The 19,407-nt window shown below is 47.3% G+C and overlaps 1 long non-coding RNA gene across 1 annotated transcript in view; it reads right to left on the bottom strand.

Annotated features, from left to right (window-relative positions):
* Nucleotides 1-18,661, bottom strand: part of LOC135058056 (uncharacterized) — a 51,256-nt gene extending 32,595 nt beyond the window's left edge. Inside the window, exons 1-2 of the long non-coding RNA XR_010244568.1 lie at nt 18,559-18,661; nt 15,946-16,044 (exon numbers count right to left, since the gene is read on the bottom strand). This is a non-coding gene — a long non-coding RNA (uncharacterized LOC135058056). The remainder of the gene's footprint in view (nt 1-15,945; nt 16,045-18,558) is intronic.
* Between the last annotated feature and the right edge of the window lie 746 nt (nt 18,662-19,407).

Raw genomic sequence — 19,407 nt, 5'->3', positions numbered from 1 at the left:
GCAGGGGTTCCCTTGTGTGAGGAATTCCCCACCCCTGGTGGGCCCTTCTTTTTACCACCCCTCACCATGAGGTAATTGGGTACCACCGAGGGAACAGCTGTATGCTAGTGTATGAAGTGTACCTATGAACCTATGATGGAAATTACAGACCTCTCTCATATTTTTAAGTGGGTCAACTAGCACAATCAGTGGCTGTCCAAATACTTTTTTGCCCCACTGTGTATATATATATATATATATATATAAAGAAGGTGAAAACAGCACCTACTAGTGCAGTATATTAGGATCCTTCAAATGAAAACCTCCACCAGTTCAATAACACCCTTAGAAAAACGCAAGTACCATCATGAGTGGAGTTAACCACTTAATTAAATCGCACGCTCTCAAAATGGGAATTCCCGAACTGGATAGATTTCTCCCTTCAGCTCCAGAACCTCATGGTACTTCTAATGCTCAATGATCACCAATGAAAAGAAAGAAGGTAGCCGAAATAGTGTAATAAAGTTTTAACACCAGTTTAATTGTTAAAAAAGCAATATCATACTGAACCCAGTGTGATAGACAACATCATCTTATGTAGGCTCCAGTACTAGATATCTAATGGTTTAGATGGTTTGGTCTAATGGACGCAGTATCGAATCTCTCTCCCACCATCGGGAAGCTTACATGCAAGTCACCCCTAAACAGCAGTAACATGCCTCCATTTTCACAAACGGAGGTCATCACCATTCCCCTCCCAGCCCCCCAAACAGCAACTGACTGTCAAGCCGCCTGTATTTAAGTTATCTTATGTATCGTAGTAGAGAGATATTTGAGTGTTTGTTTTCTACATTCACACTATTACCTCCTAGGACAATGAACTGATTTTGCCCTTGTCTATGATGGAAGAAGTTATTTTCACGTTAGGGACACTACGGTCATGTACTGTACCGTTATTTGGAATAACGAGTGCAATGATTCCAGTAAGTGGGAACTGAAAAGATATAAATATACTACTTGTGTGGATATTGCAGCTTTGGGCTACATTTGAAATCCTCCCTTTTCTAACCTATGATTATGTTGGGTAATTTTTTATGTTCAACACAAACAGTGGAAAGCATCTAAATTTTAACCCTGGCAATGTAACATACTCTGATTCTATACATGGCTTGTTAACATCTGTTCTTCTGAACTCTTTATTTACTTTTTAAACAAAGTTTATATGTTTTTGGTCATAATTGGAAACTTCAAATGACCAGAAATGGCAGCATGACCAATCCTTCTCATTAAGGGTCTATTTGTGGTATAGAACAGATGGAAGGATTCTTGCCAGATCTTCAAAATAGACTTGCAAGGTAGAATGAAACTCCAGTTAGTATTTTGAGAATAAGTTATGGTTACATCTTAGTCAGTCAGGTTTGCCAGTCACAATGATGTAGTATATTTGAAGACTTACTTTAGAACTGAGAAAATGAAGTGTTAGCTAACCATTACATAACTTTATTCTCAACATAAGCAGCAGTTTCATGTCACTAGGCAAGAAGGGTTATTATTAGTGGTGGATTTACTATAAATATGGATGTCCCAGACAAAACTGACAGATGTCATATCATTTAAGAAAAAAGACTAATTTATATTGTCCATACAGTAGCTTCGGACAGAGACACCACCTTATTGGTGGTGTCTTGCAGCAAATCTGGATCTCTCTGCTATACTGGGTGCCTGTGAAGATCCCTGCTCCCTAGTCCGTTATTATAATAGGGATGTTATGGCTGCAATTGATATTATCGCCCCTGTGCGTTTAAGACCTCGTAAACCACAACGTCAAGCTCCATGGTTCGACAACAGTGTGTCACAACTGAGGGCCTGAGCTGACGGGAGGCAGCCTCAGTTGTAGGGGCTGAGATGTACCGGAACCTGGGAGGTTGTATCAGACCCCTGGACATGTAAGTAACATGAATAATAACTGCCCGAAGGCGTGACCACGACAACTTGGATAAAAGTCAATGATGTTTATTATGACAACTCCGCAACACAGCAGCAGTAAAAGAAAACGTAAAAGTCAGCAAAGAATAAATACAGTTCCTGGGTACTACAGGATGGCAGGAGCCACAGGGCACTGGTAGTGTGAGATAGTTCTTATAATCTTCTAGATGGAAAGTCCTTACCAGGCCCGACTGTAGCAATGGAGATAACCCAGGATTGTGCCAGCTGGTGTTCCAGGAAAAGCTGGGTTGCTGAAGATAAAACGGCTGCTGTGGATACTGGCTGGAACCAGAAAAAAGGTGCAATATACAGCGCTTGGAAAACTGGATATGGAAAAGAACAATTAAATTTTATTTAATAAGTTATGTTGCAACACATTAATTAAAAGTTCATAGATGTACATCAATTAAAAAATATACTGATATATAGGCTTATTGGGCAAGCACAGCACAGCAAAATGGTTTGGTATATTACCATATGAGAAGTTGAGAGATCAATTGGTGTATATACTCCTTGGAACTTGTGCCACAGTCCTGGGGGCAATTTGCAATGCAGGCAGATGTGAGTCCACAAATTTCTTTTAGAAACCGACCTTTTGCTTTGTTCCGAGCGGCAGCTCAGTCCTATTTGTAGCTTGGTCTTCTTTCGTTAGAGTGGATATCTGTCAATTCCCCATTTGAGCAGGTAAATGGACTTCTAGGCTTGTTCCAGGTGTTTGGCAATTGGAGTCTGTATGCCCAACTTCTCCAGACCAACGCGTTTCACTGTAACAACAGCTTTCTCAAGGTATATACCTTGCCAAACACCTGGAACAAGCCTAGAAGTCCATTTACCTGCTCAAATGGGGAATTGACAGATATCCACTCTAACGAAAGAAGACCAAGCTACAAATAGGACTGAGCTGCCGCTCGGAACAAAGCAAAAGGTCGGTTTCTAAAAGAAATTTGTGGACTCACATCTGCCTGCATTGCAAATTGCCCCCAGGACTGTGGCACAAGTTCCAAGGAGTATATACACCAATTGATCTCTCAACTTCTCATATGGTAATATACCAAACCATTTTGCTGTGCTGTGCTTGCCCAATAAGCCTATATATCAGTATATTTTTTAATTGATGTACATCTATGAACTTTTAATTAATGTGTTGCAACATAACTTATTAAATAAAATTTAATTGTTCTTTTCCATATCCAGTTTTCCAAGCGCTGTATATTGCACCTTTTTTCTGTTATCCTCAGGGGCTAACTACCCCTCCTTTTACAGCTGCTTAACGAGAAGCACCACACCTCATAAGCGCCGAACTTATTACCTTGGTAATTTTCTCTTTTACTGGCTGGAACCAGACTGTTGTTAGCACGGAGTGGATACTGGCTGGAACCAGTTAAATAATAAATGAACTTGGGAGCGATGAAATATGAACTGAAATGTAGAACTTGAGAGCGGAGAAATAATAATACCGGTGGAGAGTGGTAAAGTGTAGAAAGGACACCGGCCCTTTAAGAGAAGCTGTACTCTGCTGGAAGCTGAGCTGGAAGCAGGTAATGTTGTAGCTGGAAACAGATGAATCCACAATGGATTGGAGAGTCAGGCTACACCGCAGGTGGAATGCTGGTGCGGGTCTCTATGGTGGAAGTCTTGAGACAGGAGCTGGAACCTGGAAGACAATCACAGGAGAGAGACAAACAGGAACTAGGTTTGACAACCAAAGCACTGACGCCTTCCTTGCTCAGGCACAGTGTATTTATACCTGCAGCAAGGAAGGGATTGGCTAGGCAATTATGCAGATTATCAATACTGAGAACAGATTGGTGGAAATGATCAGCTGACAGAATCCAAGATGGCTGCGCCCATGCAGACACTTGGAGGGAAGTTTGGTTTGTAATCCATGTGGTAATGAAAACAGTAATGGCGGCGCCGGCCACCGGAGACAGGAGGCGCCAGGCTGACAGATGCACATCCAACCACGCGGACACAGCGTAGGCCGCGGCTGACGTAATCGCCACTCAGACACTCTGCATGCAGAAGTTCAGGGACGGCGGCGGAGGCCGCGGGGGACGCCATGCCAGGTGTAATATGGCGTTTACTGTGACAGCGTCCCAGAGTGACAGGAGAGGATACAGGAATGTACACATCAGGATAACAGATGGGATCCGGTCCTGGAGCGCTGAGCCAGCCTTAGGAGGCATCTGATGGGTAAGAAATGGCGTCCAGATACCCGGATCGTGACAGCACCCCCCCCTTTAGGAGTGGCCCCAGGACACTTCTTTGGCTTTTGAGGAAACTTGGAATGGAATCTCCGGACCAAGGCAGGAGCATGGACATCAGAAGCATTGGTCCATGAACGTTCCTCAGGACCATAACCCTTCCAGTCAATAAGATATTGTAGTTGACCGTAACGGTGACGTGAGTCCAGGATCTTGGCCACTTCATACTCAACGCCTCGTTGAGTTTGGACTTTCGGAGTTGGAGGAAGTGAGGAATGAAACCGATTCAAGATCAGCGGTTTCAACAGGGAAACATGGAATGTCCTGGGTATTTTTAAGAAGGGAGGCAACTGGAGTCTGTAAGCAACAGGATTGATGACTTGTTCAATCTTGAAAGGACCGATATAGCGAGGTGCAAACTTCATACTGGGAACTCTTAACCTCAAATTCTTCGTGGATAACCATACCCGATCACCCACCTTGAGAGCAGGAACTGCTCGACGCTTCTTATCCGCAAACTTCTTGTACCTGAACGATGCCTTGAGCAGAGCTGATCGTACGCTCTTCCAGATATTGGCAAACTGATGCAAGGTGATATCCACTGCGGGAACAGAAGTTGCTGGAAGCGGTTGGAACTCAGGGACTTTAGGGTGGAATCCAAAGTTAGTGAAGAATGGTGTTGAAGCAGATGAAGAATGATACTGGTTGTTATGACAGAACTCGGCCCAGGGAAGTAATTGAACCCAGTCATCTTGAGAGGAGGACACATAGATGCGGAGGAAGGCCTCCAAGTCCTGATTCACCCTCTCGGTTTGACCATTGGTCTGAGGATGGTAAGCCGTGGAAAACTTTAGCTTGACTTGGAGGACTTGACATAAACTTCGCCAGAATTTGGCTGTGAATTGAACTCCTCGATCTGAGATAATTTCTTCAGGAAGACCGTGGAGTCGGAAGATCTCTTGTATGAATACTTGAGCCAACTTGGAAGCTGACGGAAGACCGGTGAGAGGAATGAAGTGTGCCATCTTGGTGAACCGGTCAACTACCACCCAGATGGTATTGAACTTGTTGCACATGGGTAAATCTGTAATAAAATCCATCGACAAATGGGTCCAAGGTCGACGGGGAACAGATAGTGGAACCAGTTGCCCCGCAGGCGACTGGCGGGATACCTTATGTTGAGCACACTTTGGGCAAGATGCAATAAACTCCAAGACGTCCTTTTTCAGAGTTGGCCACCAATAGGACCTAGAGATAAACTCCAGGGTTTTTTGGATACCTGTATGTCCGGCAAAACGGGAAGCATGGGCCCAATGCATGAGCTTCTTCCTTAGCATCGGTTTCACAAAACTTTTCCCTGATGGGGGCGTAGAGTCCATCCCTACCGTGGAGAATGCCAACGGATTTATAATAGGATGCTTGTCTGAAGACTCTGACTCATTTTCTTGCTCCCATGAGCGGGAAAGGGCATCGGCCTTGCGATTCTGAGAGCCCGGACAGAACTGGAGTTTAAAGTCGAACCTGGAAAAGAAAAGTGCCCATCTGGCCTGACGAGGGTTGAGACATTGTGCGCCTTTCAGATATAAAAGGTTCTTGTGGTCTGTAAGTATGGTGATTGAATGAGAAGCTCCCTCCAACAGATACCTCCACTCTTCTAGAGCGAGCTTGATGGCTAGCAACTCCTGGTCGCCAATGGCATAGTTGCGCTCAGCTGGGGAGAACTTCCGGGAGAAGAAACTGCAAGGGTGTAAATGGCCATCTTTAGCCCTCTGAGATAACACCGCTCCTAGTCCAACGGAGGAGGCATCCACCTCTAAGATGAAAGGAGAGTCGATGTCAGGCTGTTTCAGAACAGGCGCAGAGATGAACCTTTGTTTTAAAAGATGAAATGCTTGCATGGCTTCTTCAGACCACTTGGACGGGTTAGCACCCTTCTTAGTGAAAGCAGTAATAGGCGCCACAATGGTGGAAAAGTCTTGTATAAACTTTCGGTAATAGTTGGCGAACCCTAAGAACCTCTGGACCCCTTTGAGGGTTAAGGGTACCGGCCAATTTTGGATTGCTTGTAGTTTCTCAGGATCCATCTCTAGTCCGGAACCGGACACAATGTACCCTAGAAACGGAATGGACTTGACTTCAAAGACGCATTTTTCTAATTTGCAATAGAGATGATTGACACGGAGACGGGACAGAACCTCTTTAACCCAAAAACGATGTTCCTCTAAATCGTTGGCAAAAATGAGGATATCGTCTAGATAGACCACGACATGACGGTATAGAATGTCTCTGAAGATCTCATTGACAAAATGCTGGAAGACAGCTGGAGCATTGCTCAATCCGAAGGGCATGACGAGGTACTCATAATGTCCGTCACGGGTGTTAAAGGCGGTCTTCCACTCGTCACCCTCACGGATCCGGATGAGATTGTATGCACCTCTCAAGTCCAGCTTTGTAAAGATGGTAGCTCCGCTAACTCTGTCAAAGAGCTCAGTAATCAGGGGTAAAGGATAACGGTTCTTGATGGTAATGTCGTTCAAACCTCTGTAGTCGATGCACGGCCGCAGACCACCATCTTTCTTTTTTACAAAAAAGAAGCCTGCGCCGGCTGGAGAAGAAGAAGGTCGAATGAACCCCTTTGCTAGGTTCTCTTTAATATATTCCTCCATAGAATGCGTCTCAGGCAGAGACAACGGATAAGTTCGGCCTCGAGGTGGAACCTTCCCTGGAACGAGATCAATCGGGCAGTCCCATTCTCTATGAGGAGGAAGGATATCAGCAGAAGCTTTACTGAACACATCCGTGAAATCTTGATATGGAGGAGGTGGAACATCAGACGACCTGGGGGAGGAAGAACAGGCAGGCAATACTTTAAACAAACATGTCTCAGCACAGGAGGAACCCCATGCCAGGATTTGCGTAGTCGTCCAATCAATTGTAGGATTGTGAAGACGGAGCCATGGAAGGCCCAGGACCACAGGATGTGTGGCTCTTGGAATCACTAAAAAAGAAATAAGTTCGGAATGAAGAACTCCCACTCTCAGACGAACTGGTAGAGTCCTTAAAGAAATAACTGCATCAAAAATTTTGCTGCCATCCACGGCAGTTAAAGAAATGGACGAAGGAAGTCTCTCGGTGGGTAGGGACCACCGTTTAACATAGGCTTCGGTAATAAAGTTCCCAGCTGCTCCGGAATCAAGGAGGGCAATGACGTTCCGATAACGTTGAGCAACTTGAAGCGAGACTGGGAGATTACAATCTTGAGGAGATGGAGAGGAGATCATTACTCCTAGCCGGCCCTCTCCTTGGCGAGCTAGGATTTGGAGTTTCCCGGACGTTTGGGACAGGCATTAATGGTGTGAGACGGAGCTGCACAATAGAGACAGAGAGACTCGGAGAGACGTCTTCGGCGCTCAGCAGGAGTTAAACGGGAACGGCCAAGTTGCATGGGCTCATCTTTAGATGGTGACAGTTGACGAGGAGGAGGAGCAGAAGATTTTGGAGCAGATGATCTTCCACGCTCAGTTGCTCTCTCTCTGAAACGTAAATCAACTTTCGTGCAGAGTGAGATTAGCTCATCTAACTTAGAAGGTAAGTCTCTGGTAGCTAACTCATCTTTAATACGCTCAGATAAGCCATGCCAGAATGCAGCATACAGGGCCTCGTCGTTCCATGCCAGTTCGGATGCCAGGATCTGGAACTGTATCAGATATTGTCCTACAGTACGTGACCCCTGGCGTAAACGGAGAATCTCGGATGAAGCTGAGGTTACCCGGCCTGGCTCGTCGAAGATGCGCCTGAATGTTGACACGAAGGCAGTGTAGGAAGATAGCAGGGTGTCGGACCTCTCCCATAACGGTGATGCCCAATCAAGGGCTGAGCCACTGAGAAGAGAAATAATGTTGGCAATTTTTGTACGGTCACTGGGAAAATTGCCAGGTTGTAGCTCAAACTGAATCTCACACTGGTTGAGAAATCCCCTGCAGAATCTTGGAGATCCGTCAAATTTTGCTGGCGTTGGAAGATGAAGACGTGGAGCAGAAATGGGTAAGGTGGGTGGGGTTATAGCTGGAGTCACTGTGGTTGACGCACCAGACGCGCCTGATCCACGGAGAGTTGTCTGAATCCCATCCAGCCGAGTAGAGAGATCCTGGAGACAGCGGATGATGTGGCCCTGTGCAGCCTCCTGATGTTCTAGTCGGGCTGCCAGTTCTTGCATCGGCCTGGCCGCTTGATCCTGGTCTCCGGCTGGATTCATTTGGTCAGTGCTTACTGTCACAACTGAGGGCCTGAGCTGACGGGAGGCAGCCTCAGTTGTAGGGGCTGAGATGTACCGGAACCTGGGAGGTTGTATCAGACCCCTGAACATGTAAGTAACATGAATAATAACTGCCCGAAGGCGTGACCACGACAACTTGGATAAAAGTCAATGATGTTTATTATGACAACTCCGCAACACAGCAGCAGTAAAAGAAAACGTAAAAGTCAGCAAAGAATAAATACAGTTCCTGGGTACTACAGGATGGCAGGAGCCACAGGGCACTGGTAGTGTGAGATAGTTCTTATAATCTTCTAGATGGAAAGTCCTTACCAGGCCCGACTGTAGCAATGGAGATAACCCAGGATTGTGCCAGCTGGTGTTCCAGGAAAAGCTGGGTTGCTGAAGATAAAACGGCTGCTGTGGATACTGGCTGGAACCAGACTGTTGTTAGCACGGAGTGGATACTGGCTGGAACCAGTTAAATAATAAATGAACTTGGGAGCGATGAAATATGAACTGAAATGTAGAACTTGAGAGCGGAGAAATAATAATACCGGTGGAGAGTGGTAAAGTGTAGAAAGGACACCGGCCCTTTAAGAGAAGCTGTACTCTGCTGGAAGCTGAGCTGGAAGCAGGTAATGTTGTAGCTGGAAACAGATGAATCCACAATGGATTGGAGAGTCAGGCTACACCGCAGGTGGAATGCTGGTGCGGGTCTCTATGGTGGAAGTCTTGAGACAGGAGCTGGAACCTGGAAGACAATCACAGGAGAGAGACAAACAGGAACTAGGTTTGACAACCAAAGCACTGACGCCTTCCTTGCTCAGGCACAGTGTATTTATACCTGCAGCAAGGAAGGGATTGGCTAGGCAATTATGCAGATTATCAATACTGAGAACAGATTGGTGGAAATGATCAGCTGACAGAATCCAAGATGGCTGCGCCCATGCAGACACTTGGAGGGAAGTTTGGTTTGTAATCCATGTGGTAATGAAAACAGTAATGGCGGCGCCGGCCACCGGAGACAGGAGGCGCCAGGCTGACAGATGCACATCCAACCACGCGGACACAGCGTAGGCCGCGGCTGACGTAATCGCCACTCAGACACTCTGCATGCAGAAGTTCAGGGACGGCGGCGGAGGCCGCGGGGGACGCCATGCCAGGTGTAATATGGCGTTTACTGTGACAGCGTCCCAGAGTGACAGGAGAGGATACAGGAATGTACACATCAGGATAACAGATGGGATCCGGTCCTGGAGCGCTGAGCCAGCCTTAGGAGGCATCTGATGGGTAAGAAATGGCGTCCAGATACCCGGATCGTGACACAGTGTTAGTGAGCTCAAGAAAAGGGGGCGTAGACTGGAAAGACGATGGAGGAAGACTAACCTAGTGGATGACAAAATAAAACTAATAAAGCATAACGAAGAATATCAATCGACAATCACTCGTAAGAAAGCACAGTTCCTGTCAAATGAGATCACAGCAGCAAACAATAGGCCAGCTCAACTTTTCCGCACAGTGGAGATGCTTTGCAAGCCAGCATGCCTGCAGACTGATGAGACCCTCTCCCAGGCAAGATGCAACGAGTTTGCAAACTTCTTTGCAGATAAAATATCCCCCATCCGGGCTGGAATCTCCACAGTGCCATCAAAGGAGTGCCAAACTACAAAGCCTGCCAATATAAGCTACCTGCCTTCATGGACCAGCTTTGATCCAGTGGATGTAAAGGACACTGCTGAAATTGCTCGGATTTTGCGTCCCACCACCTGCGATCTGGACCCAGCCTCAACCAAGCTTCTAATAGGTTGTATGGTTATAATTGGTCCTGTCTTTACAAAAATTGTTCAATGCTCTTTGCAGACAGGCATTTTTCCTGGACCCCTAAAGGAAGCAATTGTTAGACCGCTTCTTAAAAAACCTAATTTAGATCCCGACTGCATGACCAACTACAGACCTGTATCAAACCTTCCTTTCCTAGGAAAGGTTATTGAGAAAGTCGTTGCAAATCAACTGGAAACCCGCCTGACAACCCATGATATTTATGATCCATTTCAATCAGGATTCAGGAGAAGACATAGCACTGAAACAGCCGTGGTGTGTGTGTTAAATGATCTTCTGATGGCAAAAGACAGAGGTGACTGTTCAATATTAATCCTTCTGGAGCAGCATTTGATACCGTGGACCATGGGCTTCTGATTGAGCGACTGATACATTTCTGTGGTCTGGATGGCACAGTCCTAAGCTGGTTCAAATCATTTCTCACAGGCAGGTCACAGAGAGTATCATCTGGATTATACTCATCACCACCAGTGCCATTGCCATGTGGTGTCCCACAAGGTTCTATACTATCCCCCATGCTTTTTGCAGTATACATGCTCCCATTGGGTGAAATAATCAGGCGCCATGGCCTGGTCTACCACTGCTATGCAGATGATACACAACTGTACTTGTCCTTTGCTCCGGGCACTGATAACCCAATAGCAACCCTAAATGGCTGTCTAGCTGAACTACAGGAGTGGATGAGCGCCAGTTGGCTGCGACTGAACCCGGATAAAACAGAGGTCCTTATGATACGACCGCAACATCAAAAGACAAGACTGCAGCATAGCCAACCAACTGGATTTACACTCGGGGATTCAGAATTACAGACCAGTGCGGAATCTTGGCGTTGTCCTGGATGGTGGCTTGACACTTAAACATCAGATATCAGCCACAATCAAATCCTCATTCTTTCACCTGAGGAACATAGCCAGAATCAAGCACTTAATTCCCTCAGATGATATGCCAAAAGTCATACATGCATTTGTATCATCTCGTTTAGACTACTGTAATGCCCTCTACCTTGGTCTACTAGCAAAAGAATTGCAGCGCTTACATCTGGTGCAAAACACAGCTGCCAGGCTATTAACCAACCAGCCCTGTTCTAGCCACATAACACCCATCCTCTACTCCCTTCACTGGCTGCCTGTAAGATGGCAAATCATCTTCAAGATTGGCTTACTGAGTTTCAAAGCATTACATGACCAAGGCCCAAGGTACCTGAAACAGCTTCTGACCCCATACTGCCCCACTCGATTACTGCGATCTGTAGATGAAGGACTTTTAGCAGTACCTAGAATCTACCGTAATTCATCTGGGGGTCGAGCTTTTAGTCATGCGGCTCCGACTCTATGGAACTCACTTCTCCGCACAGTGCGAGAGGCCCCAACTATAGAATCCTTCAAACGTAGACTCAAGACTTTTCTGTTTACTCAAGCATTTCCATAATGTCCTTTTAGTATCTTCATGCTTCTGTATTTTATGAAAATGTACTTCATTATTTTCTGTACTATATTAGGCTATGTATCTGTTAAGCGCCTTGATTCCTATTGGAGAAAGAGCGCTATATAAATAAAATTATTATTATTATTATTATTATTATTATTGCACAAATACCCAATTCCCACACAGGAATCTCCCTAATCTAGACACCCTACTATTTGCACATTGTCCTCCCTCACTCATTGCACATAGGGGGTCATTCCGAGTTGTTCGCTCGTTGCCGATTTTCGATATACTGCGATTAGTCGCTTACTGCGCATGCGCAAGGTTCGCAGAGCGCATGCGCTTTGTTATTTTACTCAAAAGTTAGGTATTTTACTCACGGCATAACAAAGCTTTTTCATCGTTCTGCTGATCGGTGAGTGATTGACAGGAAGTGGGTGTTTCTGGGCGGAAACTGACCGTTTTCTGGGAGTGTGCGGAAAAACGCAGGCGTTTCAGGAAAAAACGCAGCCGTTTCAGGGAAAAACGCGGCAGTGGCTGGAGAAACGGGGGAGTGTCTGGGCAAACGCTGGGGATGTTTGTGACGTCAAACCAGGAACGAAACTGACTGAACTGATCACAATGTAGGAGTAAGTCTGGAGCTACTCAGAAACTGCTAAGAAATTTCTATTCGCAATTCTGCTAATCTTTCATTCGCAATTCTGCTATGCTAAGATACACTCCCAGAGGGCGGCGGCTTAGCGTGTGCAATGCTGCTAAAAGCAGCTAGCGAGCGAACAACTCGGAATGAAGGCCATAGAGATCCCCCTCGCCGATAGCATAGGAATCAACCTTTTGCAGTAACATCCCCCATTGTGCATCCAATTCAGTTGCACAGAGAATTTCCCTCTCACTGTCCCATTTCTGAATTACCTTTAGCCAACAATACATCTACAGGTTGAGTATCCCATATCCAAAATGCTTGGGACCAGAAGTTTTTTGGATATCGGATTTTTCCATATTTTGGAATAATTGCATACCATAATGAGATATCATGGCGATGGGACCCAAGTCTAAGCACAGAATGCATTTATGTTTCATATACATCTTATACACACAGCCTGAAGGTCATTTTAGCCAATATTTTTGATAACTTTGTGCATTAAACAAAGTTTGTGTACATTCACACAATTCATTTATGTTTCATATACACCTTATACACACAGCCTGAAGCTAATTTAATACAATATTTTTAATAACTTTGTGTATTAAGTGTGTGTACATTGAGCCATCAGAAAACAAAGGTTTCACTATCACAGTCTCGCTCAAAAAATTCCGTATTTCAGAATATTCCGTATTTCGGAATATTTGGATATGGGATACTCAACCTGTACTTCTATTCATTTGATGGCTATGAGCAAATATGATCACTCATAACACTATGAATGTCTCTCTGACCACAGAAACCCCCTTGTACAGTCATGTGGAGGTATTGTGTGCAGTTTAGTCAGGACTCTGAACAATAGGGGAAATGTATCATCTCTTCCCTTTCTGATGATATCTGACAGTGCCGGCTTCGCACATTTAGCGTGGTGAAGCAGGTTCCTGTGTCGGTGGCATGTATTATTATGTATTTTGCTAAAGAGGGATAGTGTTAATTCACCTCTCTGGCTATTTCCAATCTCCCTCTTTTAGTGGGGTCTCTGGCAGTAACTGCGCTTGCATGCGTACTGCACATGTGCCGGTCAAATCCTCCCAGCGGCACCAGTGACTGTATTTAAAAAATATAAATATATTATTTTTTGAATGCACAATCCCTAGCTGTCGGTTCTGGCAGTCAGACAAAGTTTGTACGCAATAGCGCAATTATCGGCAGACTATGCATGTGCTGCAGTTGCATTGCACATGCGCCAAGATGCCGCTGCGATCTCACTAGCAATGAGGATTTAAAGGAAAAGTCCTTGACAGGAAGTGACCATTTGGAAGTGTTAACAATGTGTTTACGGGTGTGTGTATCTATCATCAGCTGCAAACTCGTATATGTGCTAAAAAATGGCGGCTGCGTCTCTACTGCCATGTCCAGTCTGCATAGCCATAGACCAACCCTTAGCCCCGATGTTCCCTGTATTTGTATATAGTCTGCAAATATGTACGCAGCTGCGAATGGGTTTACAATGGATCCAGTGGGCGTCTATTTCCATTCATGGATGGCAGCTTCACTTAACATTATCAGCTCCACAGCCTCGAAAATCGCAATTGCATTTGCGTGCAAACATGAAATAGGCCAAAAGTACCTGGCACCAAATCTCTCCCCCACCTATTCTTCTTTCCAGCACCTTCACTCCAACTTGATGTTCTTCTTGCTCCTCTCAATGGACAGCATTGTGATGAAGGGAGTAATGAGCCAGCGGCTGAAAGCAGGGAGCCTCTATTTATGGATGGGCAGCCCCATAGGCCTCAAACCCTGGGTTGCAGCATCGGTCGCACTGTCTTTAGTACTGGCCTGCCTGATAGTAATCTGGTCATTATGAGAGAGGACTGTATACCTGGTCAAGTGTTATAGAGACTTAACGCTAGAGTGTTATGTTATTAACTGTATGTAAGATGTAGCTTTCAATTGTACTGTATTAACCACAGTGTCACAACTGAGGGCTGGTATGGTGTGAGACTACCTCAGTTGTAGGGGCTGGTGTAAAGATGAATCTGGGTGGCTGAATAGGACTCCTAGACATAAAGGACTTCTTCCACCAATGCCCGAAGATGTGACCACGACAACAAAGATAAAATAAATGTTTGTTTATTAAACACAGTTCTGGTGGTACACCGGCAGTTGAACAAGATGATATGAGAAATGGTTAAAAACAGTACATAGTTCCACAAACAGTAACAGCTGTAATGTTCCTTTAGGTGTGGTATCCGCACAAGACTAGCTGGGGAAATAAGGAGATGGTCAGTCTTTACCAACACCTAGATGCTGTAGAATGGATGAAAGCTGGAACTGGTCAGCAGATGTAATACAGAGGCTGAGCGTACTGCAGAATGAATGGTATTTGAAACTGACGGATTTGCCGGATGGAACGGATGTTGAAGAACTGTGAATGAAGTGCAGATCCGGATGAAATGGATGATGAGGTTGAATAACACTGATGATGCTAGAGAACGATGAATTGAGAAACAGATGACTTGATACTGTAGATAATAGGAACACCGATGGCGGAGCACCGATGATGATAGGTAGCTTGAACACCACTGGAAGCCCAATGCTGGAAGTGTGTGTTTTTTTAGAGCACTGCCAATAGCAGAATACACTGAGAAGGCTATGAAGTCAGGCAGGCACCGCAGGGTGGTAGTTGGTGCAGGTCTCTGTAGAACTGGATACTTCAGGAGCTGAAATACCTGGAACACAGTTAGAATCACAGAGAGCAGAGACAGGATACACTTGGTGATGACAACCAAAGCACTGACGATTTCCTGGTCTAAGATCAGTCCCTTTATACCCTCAGCAGTGCAGGGATTGGATCAGCAATCAGGCTGAGCTCAGCAGGCCTGTAGATTGGTAGAAACAGTATCACATGATCAGAAGCAACATGGCTGCGCCCATACTGATTCTTGGAGGGAAACCTGGCTTGTAATTCTATATGGAACTTTCACAGTAATGGCGGCAGCGGCCGCAGGACCTAGAGAATGTTAAGACTGCACAGCATCTTCCAGCGCCAGCGACAGAAGCCTCAGCAGGCGAGAGGCGCCGCACGGACCTGCAGTGCTTTACATAGTAATCGCGGCAAGAGGCCGCAGCTGACAGGAGACGCCACACAGATCCGTCCACAAGCTGGAAGCACAGCAAAGGCGGCAGAGGCCGCAACTGTCAGGGGATGCTATGCAGAGCCGTCCAAATGCTGAGAGTCCGGCAATGGCAGCGGAGGCCGCAATGAGCTTGAAACGCCATTCCATTTAAGAGTTACCTGTGACAGCACCTGCAGACTAATAGGGAGGAAATATGAAGTAAGGACATTAACAACATGACTGAGACCCGGCCCTGGAACACTAAGAAGACCCCACCTCAGAAGACACCTGAAAGGTAAAAAATAATGTCCAGTAGTCCGGATCGTGACACACAGTGGTGCAAGTAGAAAAAATCTCTTAGTGGTACTGTGTGTGAGGGCCGTCATCGCGCATAAAAAATGTGAGTGACCACATGCCACAAAGGGCGTGGCCAATGCGCCCCCATTTCTCGTCACTCTGAGAACATTCATTTTCAATCCATATGCACTTTACCTATATGGTGGTTTCTCACAAAGGGGATCCTATGAAAAAATGTATCCTCCCTGGTCAGACAGGCGTCTTCAGTCGGTATTCACATGGTCCTGAAGATGCCTGTTTGTGTAGGAATAGAATAAAAGTCATAATCGTAAAACAGAGATTCAACCAGATTCATGCCGCCTGTCACCTTCTACCCCCTGCGTCTCTCAGATACATACAGTACACCATTATCTTCGCACCTGCGTGTCTCAGCCACACCATTATCTTTGCCCATGCATCTCCCAGCCACAACATCATCTTCGTCCCGCTGTCTCCCAGCAGGCCCGGTGCTACCCGCTCAGCAAAGGGATGCAAAGCAGGTAGGCGCCGAGTAGGAGAGGCGCTCTGCCTGCTTTGCATCCCTGTGCTGCACCTGGGACCCTGCTGCTGCTGCCGGCAGCATGATGAAGCCTCCTCCTTCCTATGACAGCGTTATGTCACACTCCACGGGCCAGCCCGAAAAGGGGGCGGAGCTACATGGGACCAGGCTGCAGAGGAGGACAAACAGAATGGTAAATTGGGGGAGAGTGATTGAAAAAGTGTGTGTGTGTGTGTGTGTGTGGGGTGTGTGTGTGTGTGTGTATGTGGGGGGAGGGGTGTGGGTGTGTGTGTAAGGGGGCCGACAGCTATGTGTGATATGTATTTTTTTTTTACAACAAACCATGTCCTCTCCGGAGTCCAGAGTGGGCCAGGTCAGCATTCAGCAAACCCCACCCCTCCAGCTCACCCAGTGTGATTGCAGCAAGCACCGCCCCCTCAAGAACCTCATATTGCTGCTGCTGCAATCAGCCATGCTGTGCCCCTCCGCTGCCGCCATGAAGCACCCCCCCCCCCCCCCCCCCCCCCAGAGTCTTTACAGCTGCAGTGATCGGCGCACAAGGGGAAACGTGCTCGCCTGGCCCCATGTAAGTAGACCAGCATTGTGGTGGCCGCTGTGGGCAGAGAGAGACAGGCAGCGCTGAGGCAGATATCTGGTATCCCGAGTGGGCGGCTCTGAGCGATGCACAGCCGGTCAGGTCATTCGCCAGGGGGAGGGTACGGCCCGGGCTGCCAGCTCCTAGGGTAACATACTCACTGAGACTCCAGGATCTCGTGATATTACAGACACCCTAATGTCACGCTGTACCCTCTCCTCCACTGTGTTCTGTCACTGTGTCACCCCCCCCCCGTGTTCTGTCACTGTGTATCCCCCCCATGTTCTGTAACTGTGTTTCCCCCCATGCTCTGTCACTGTGTTCCCCCTCCCCGTGTTCTGTCACACTGTGTTTTCCCCCATGTTCTGCCAATGCGTCACCCCCCCTCGTGTTCTGTCACTTCGTCACCCCCCCCCCCCCCCCCGTGCTCTGTCACTGTGTCAGCACAGAACGTTGGGGGTGACAGTGACAGAACACGGGGGGGGGGGGGGGGGGGGGGCGTGACACAGTGGGGGTAATTCCAAGTTGATTGCAGCAGGAATTTTGTTAGCAGTTGGGCAAAACCATGTGCACTGCAGGGGAGGCAGATATAACATGTGCAGAGAGAGTTAGATTTGGGTGGGTTATTTTGTTTCTGTGCAGGGTAAATACTGGCTGCTTTATTTTTACACTGCAATTTAGATTGCAGATTGAACACACCACACCCAAATCTATCTCTCTCTGCACATGTTAAATCTGCCACCCCTGCAGTGCACATGGTTTTGCCCAACTCCTAACAAAATTCCTGCTGCGATCAACTTGGAATTACCCCCACTGTGTCACGACCCCCCCCCCCCGTGTTCTGTCACCCCCAACGTTCTGTCACTGTGCCCCCCCACGTGTTCTGTCACTATGTCACACCTCCCTCTGTGCCCTGTCACGTCACTCTGTCACCCCCCTCCCCCAGTTTGTGTTATGTCATTGTGTCACAATCCCCCCCTCTGTGTTCAGTCACTGTGTCACTCAGTTGCTGTGTCGATCCCACCCCCACGTGTTCTCTCACAGCCACTGTGCCGCCCTCCCCTAGATTCCCTGCACAGGGCCGTAACTAACACTGTGCCAATGGTGCCTGGCACAGTGCATATGCACTGTGGGCACAGAGCCGCTGGCAGTAGCCTCATGGACCTGCCACCACTGCACCATCAAACACATGGGAGGGCGCAAATTAATAGTTTGCAGGGAGGCGCCGAACACCCTAGCACCGGCCCTGCTCCCAGCCACACCATCATCTCCCCCCTGCTACTGTCAGCCACACTGTCATCTCCCCATGCATTTCTCAGCCACACAATCAACTTCCGCCAGCATCTCTCAGCCTACCTCCTTTAGGTCTGTGTCTCTCAGCCTGCCCCCCATTCACTCAGCGTCTCACAGCATGACCCCTTCACTGATTCTCTCAGCCTGCGCCCTTTGATTCTGTGTCTCTCAGCCTGAGCCCCCCCTTCACTCTGTGTCTCTCAGTCTGCCCCCTTTCATTCTGTGTCTCCCAGCCTGCATCCCCCCTCCTTCACGCTGTGTCTCGCAGCCTGTGCCTCCCCTCCCTCACTCTGTGTCTCTCAGCCTGCGTCCCCCCTCCTTTACTTTGTGCCTCTCAGCCTGCGTCTCCCCCCTCCCCCCCTTTTCACTCTGCGCCTCTCACCTCCAGGCTTTAGGCACCGGCAGATGGAGGCAGCAGGCTCTTCCTTCCTGTTGTGACAATGCAGCCCTGGCTGGAGGCTGAGCTAGCTTCCATGCACCCACCAAGCACGTCGCTTGGAGGTGATATATAAACAGCAGCTGCAAGGGGGACAGGCTGTACGGTGTACCAGCTGCCAATTTCTTAATAGTACACCATACTGGCCCATACTGCCATACTTGCACCACTGAATTTAACCATTCTCTCATATGCCTGCTGCCTAGGCACCAAAAGTCTGATACATTATGCTAGTGCGAGCATCCATGTAGCTCGATGCATATGTTCACATCACTCACTGTTTTTTATACACACAGCTGTCATCCTTAGTATTGCCAGTTGTTCCCACCACATGCCAGTTGCGAACGATCCATCTAATCCAGGCATCCCGTCTGTAGCAGCATGCCTCAAACAAGAATGGAAGTCGGCCTAACACAAAGTAGCTCCCACAACTTAAATTTTTTCCATGCATCCACATGGTATCTGCCCAGTTCCTGCTCAAAAATGGGCATTTCACAGAAGTCTGCTCGAGATCGAACTCGTACGGAGGTGGTCATTCTCAGTTGATCGCTAGCTGCATTTGTTCGCAGCGCAGCGATCAGGCTAAAAAACGGCAGTTCTGTGCATGCGTATGCGGCGCAATGCGCACGCGTGATGTACGGGCACAACGAACGATGCAGTTTTGTACAGGGTCTAGCGATGCATTTCAGTCGCACTGGTTGCCGCAGAGTGATTGACATGAAGTGGGCGTTTCTGGGTGGCAACTGACCATTTTCAGGGAGTGTTCGGAAAAACGCAGGCGTGCCAGGGAAAATG

Source organism: Pseudophryne corroboree, chromosome 3 (genome assembly GCF_028390025.1).
Source record: "Pseudophryne corroboree isolate aPseCor3 chromosome 3, aPseCor3.hap2, whole genome shotgun sequence".
In the NCBI taxonomy this organism is placed as follows: Eukaryota; Metazoa; Chordata; class Amphibia; order Anura; family Myobatrachidae; genus Pseudophryne; species Pseudophryne corroboree.
Note: the sequence above shows the minus strand (reverse complement) of the source record. Positions and strands in the feature narration are given on the sequence as shown.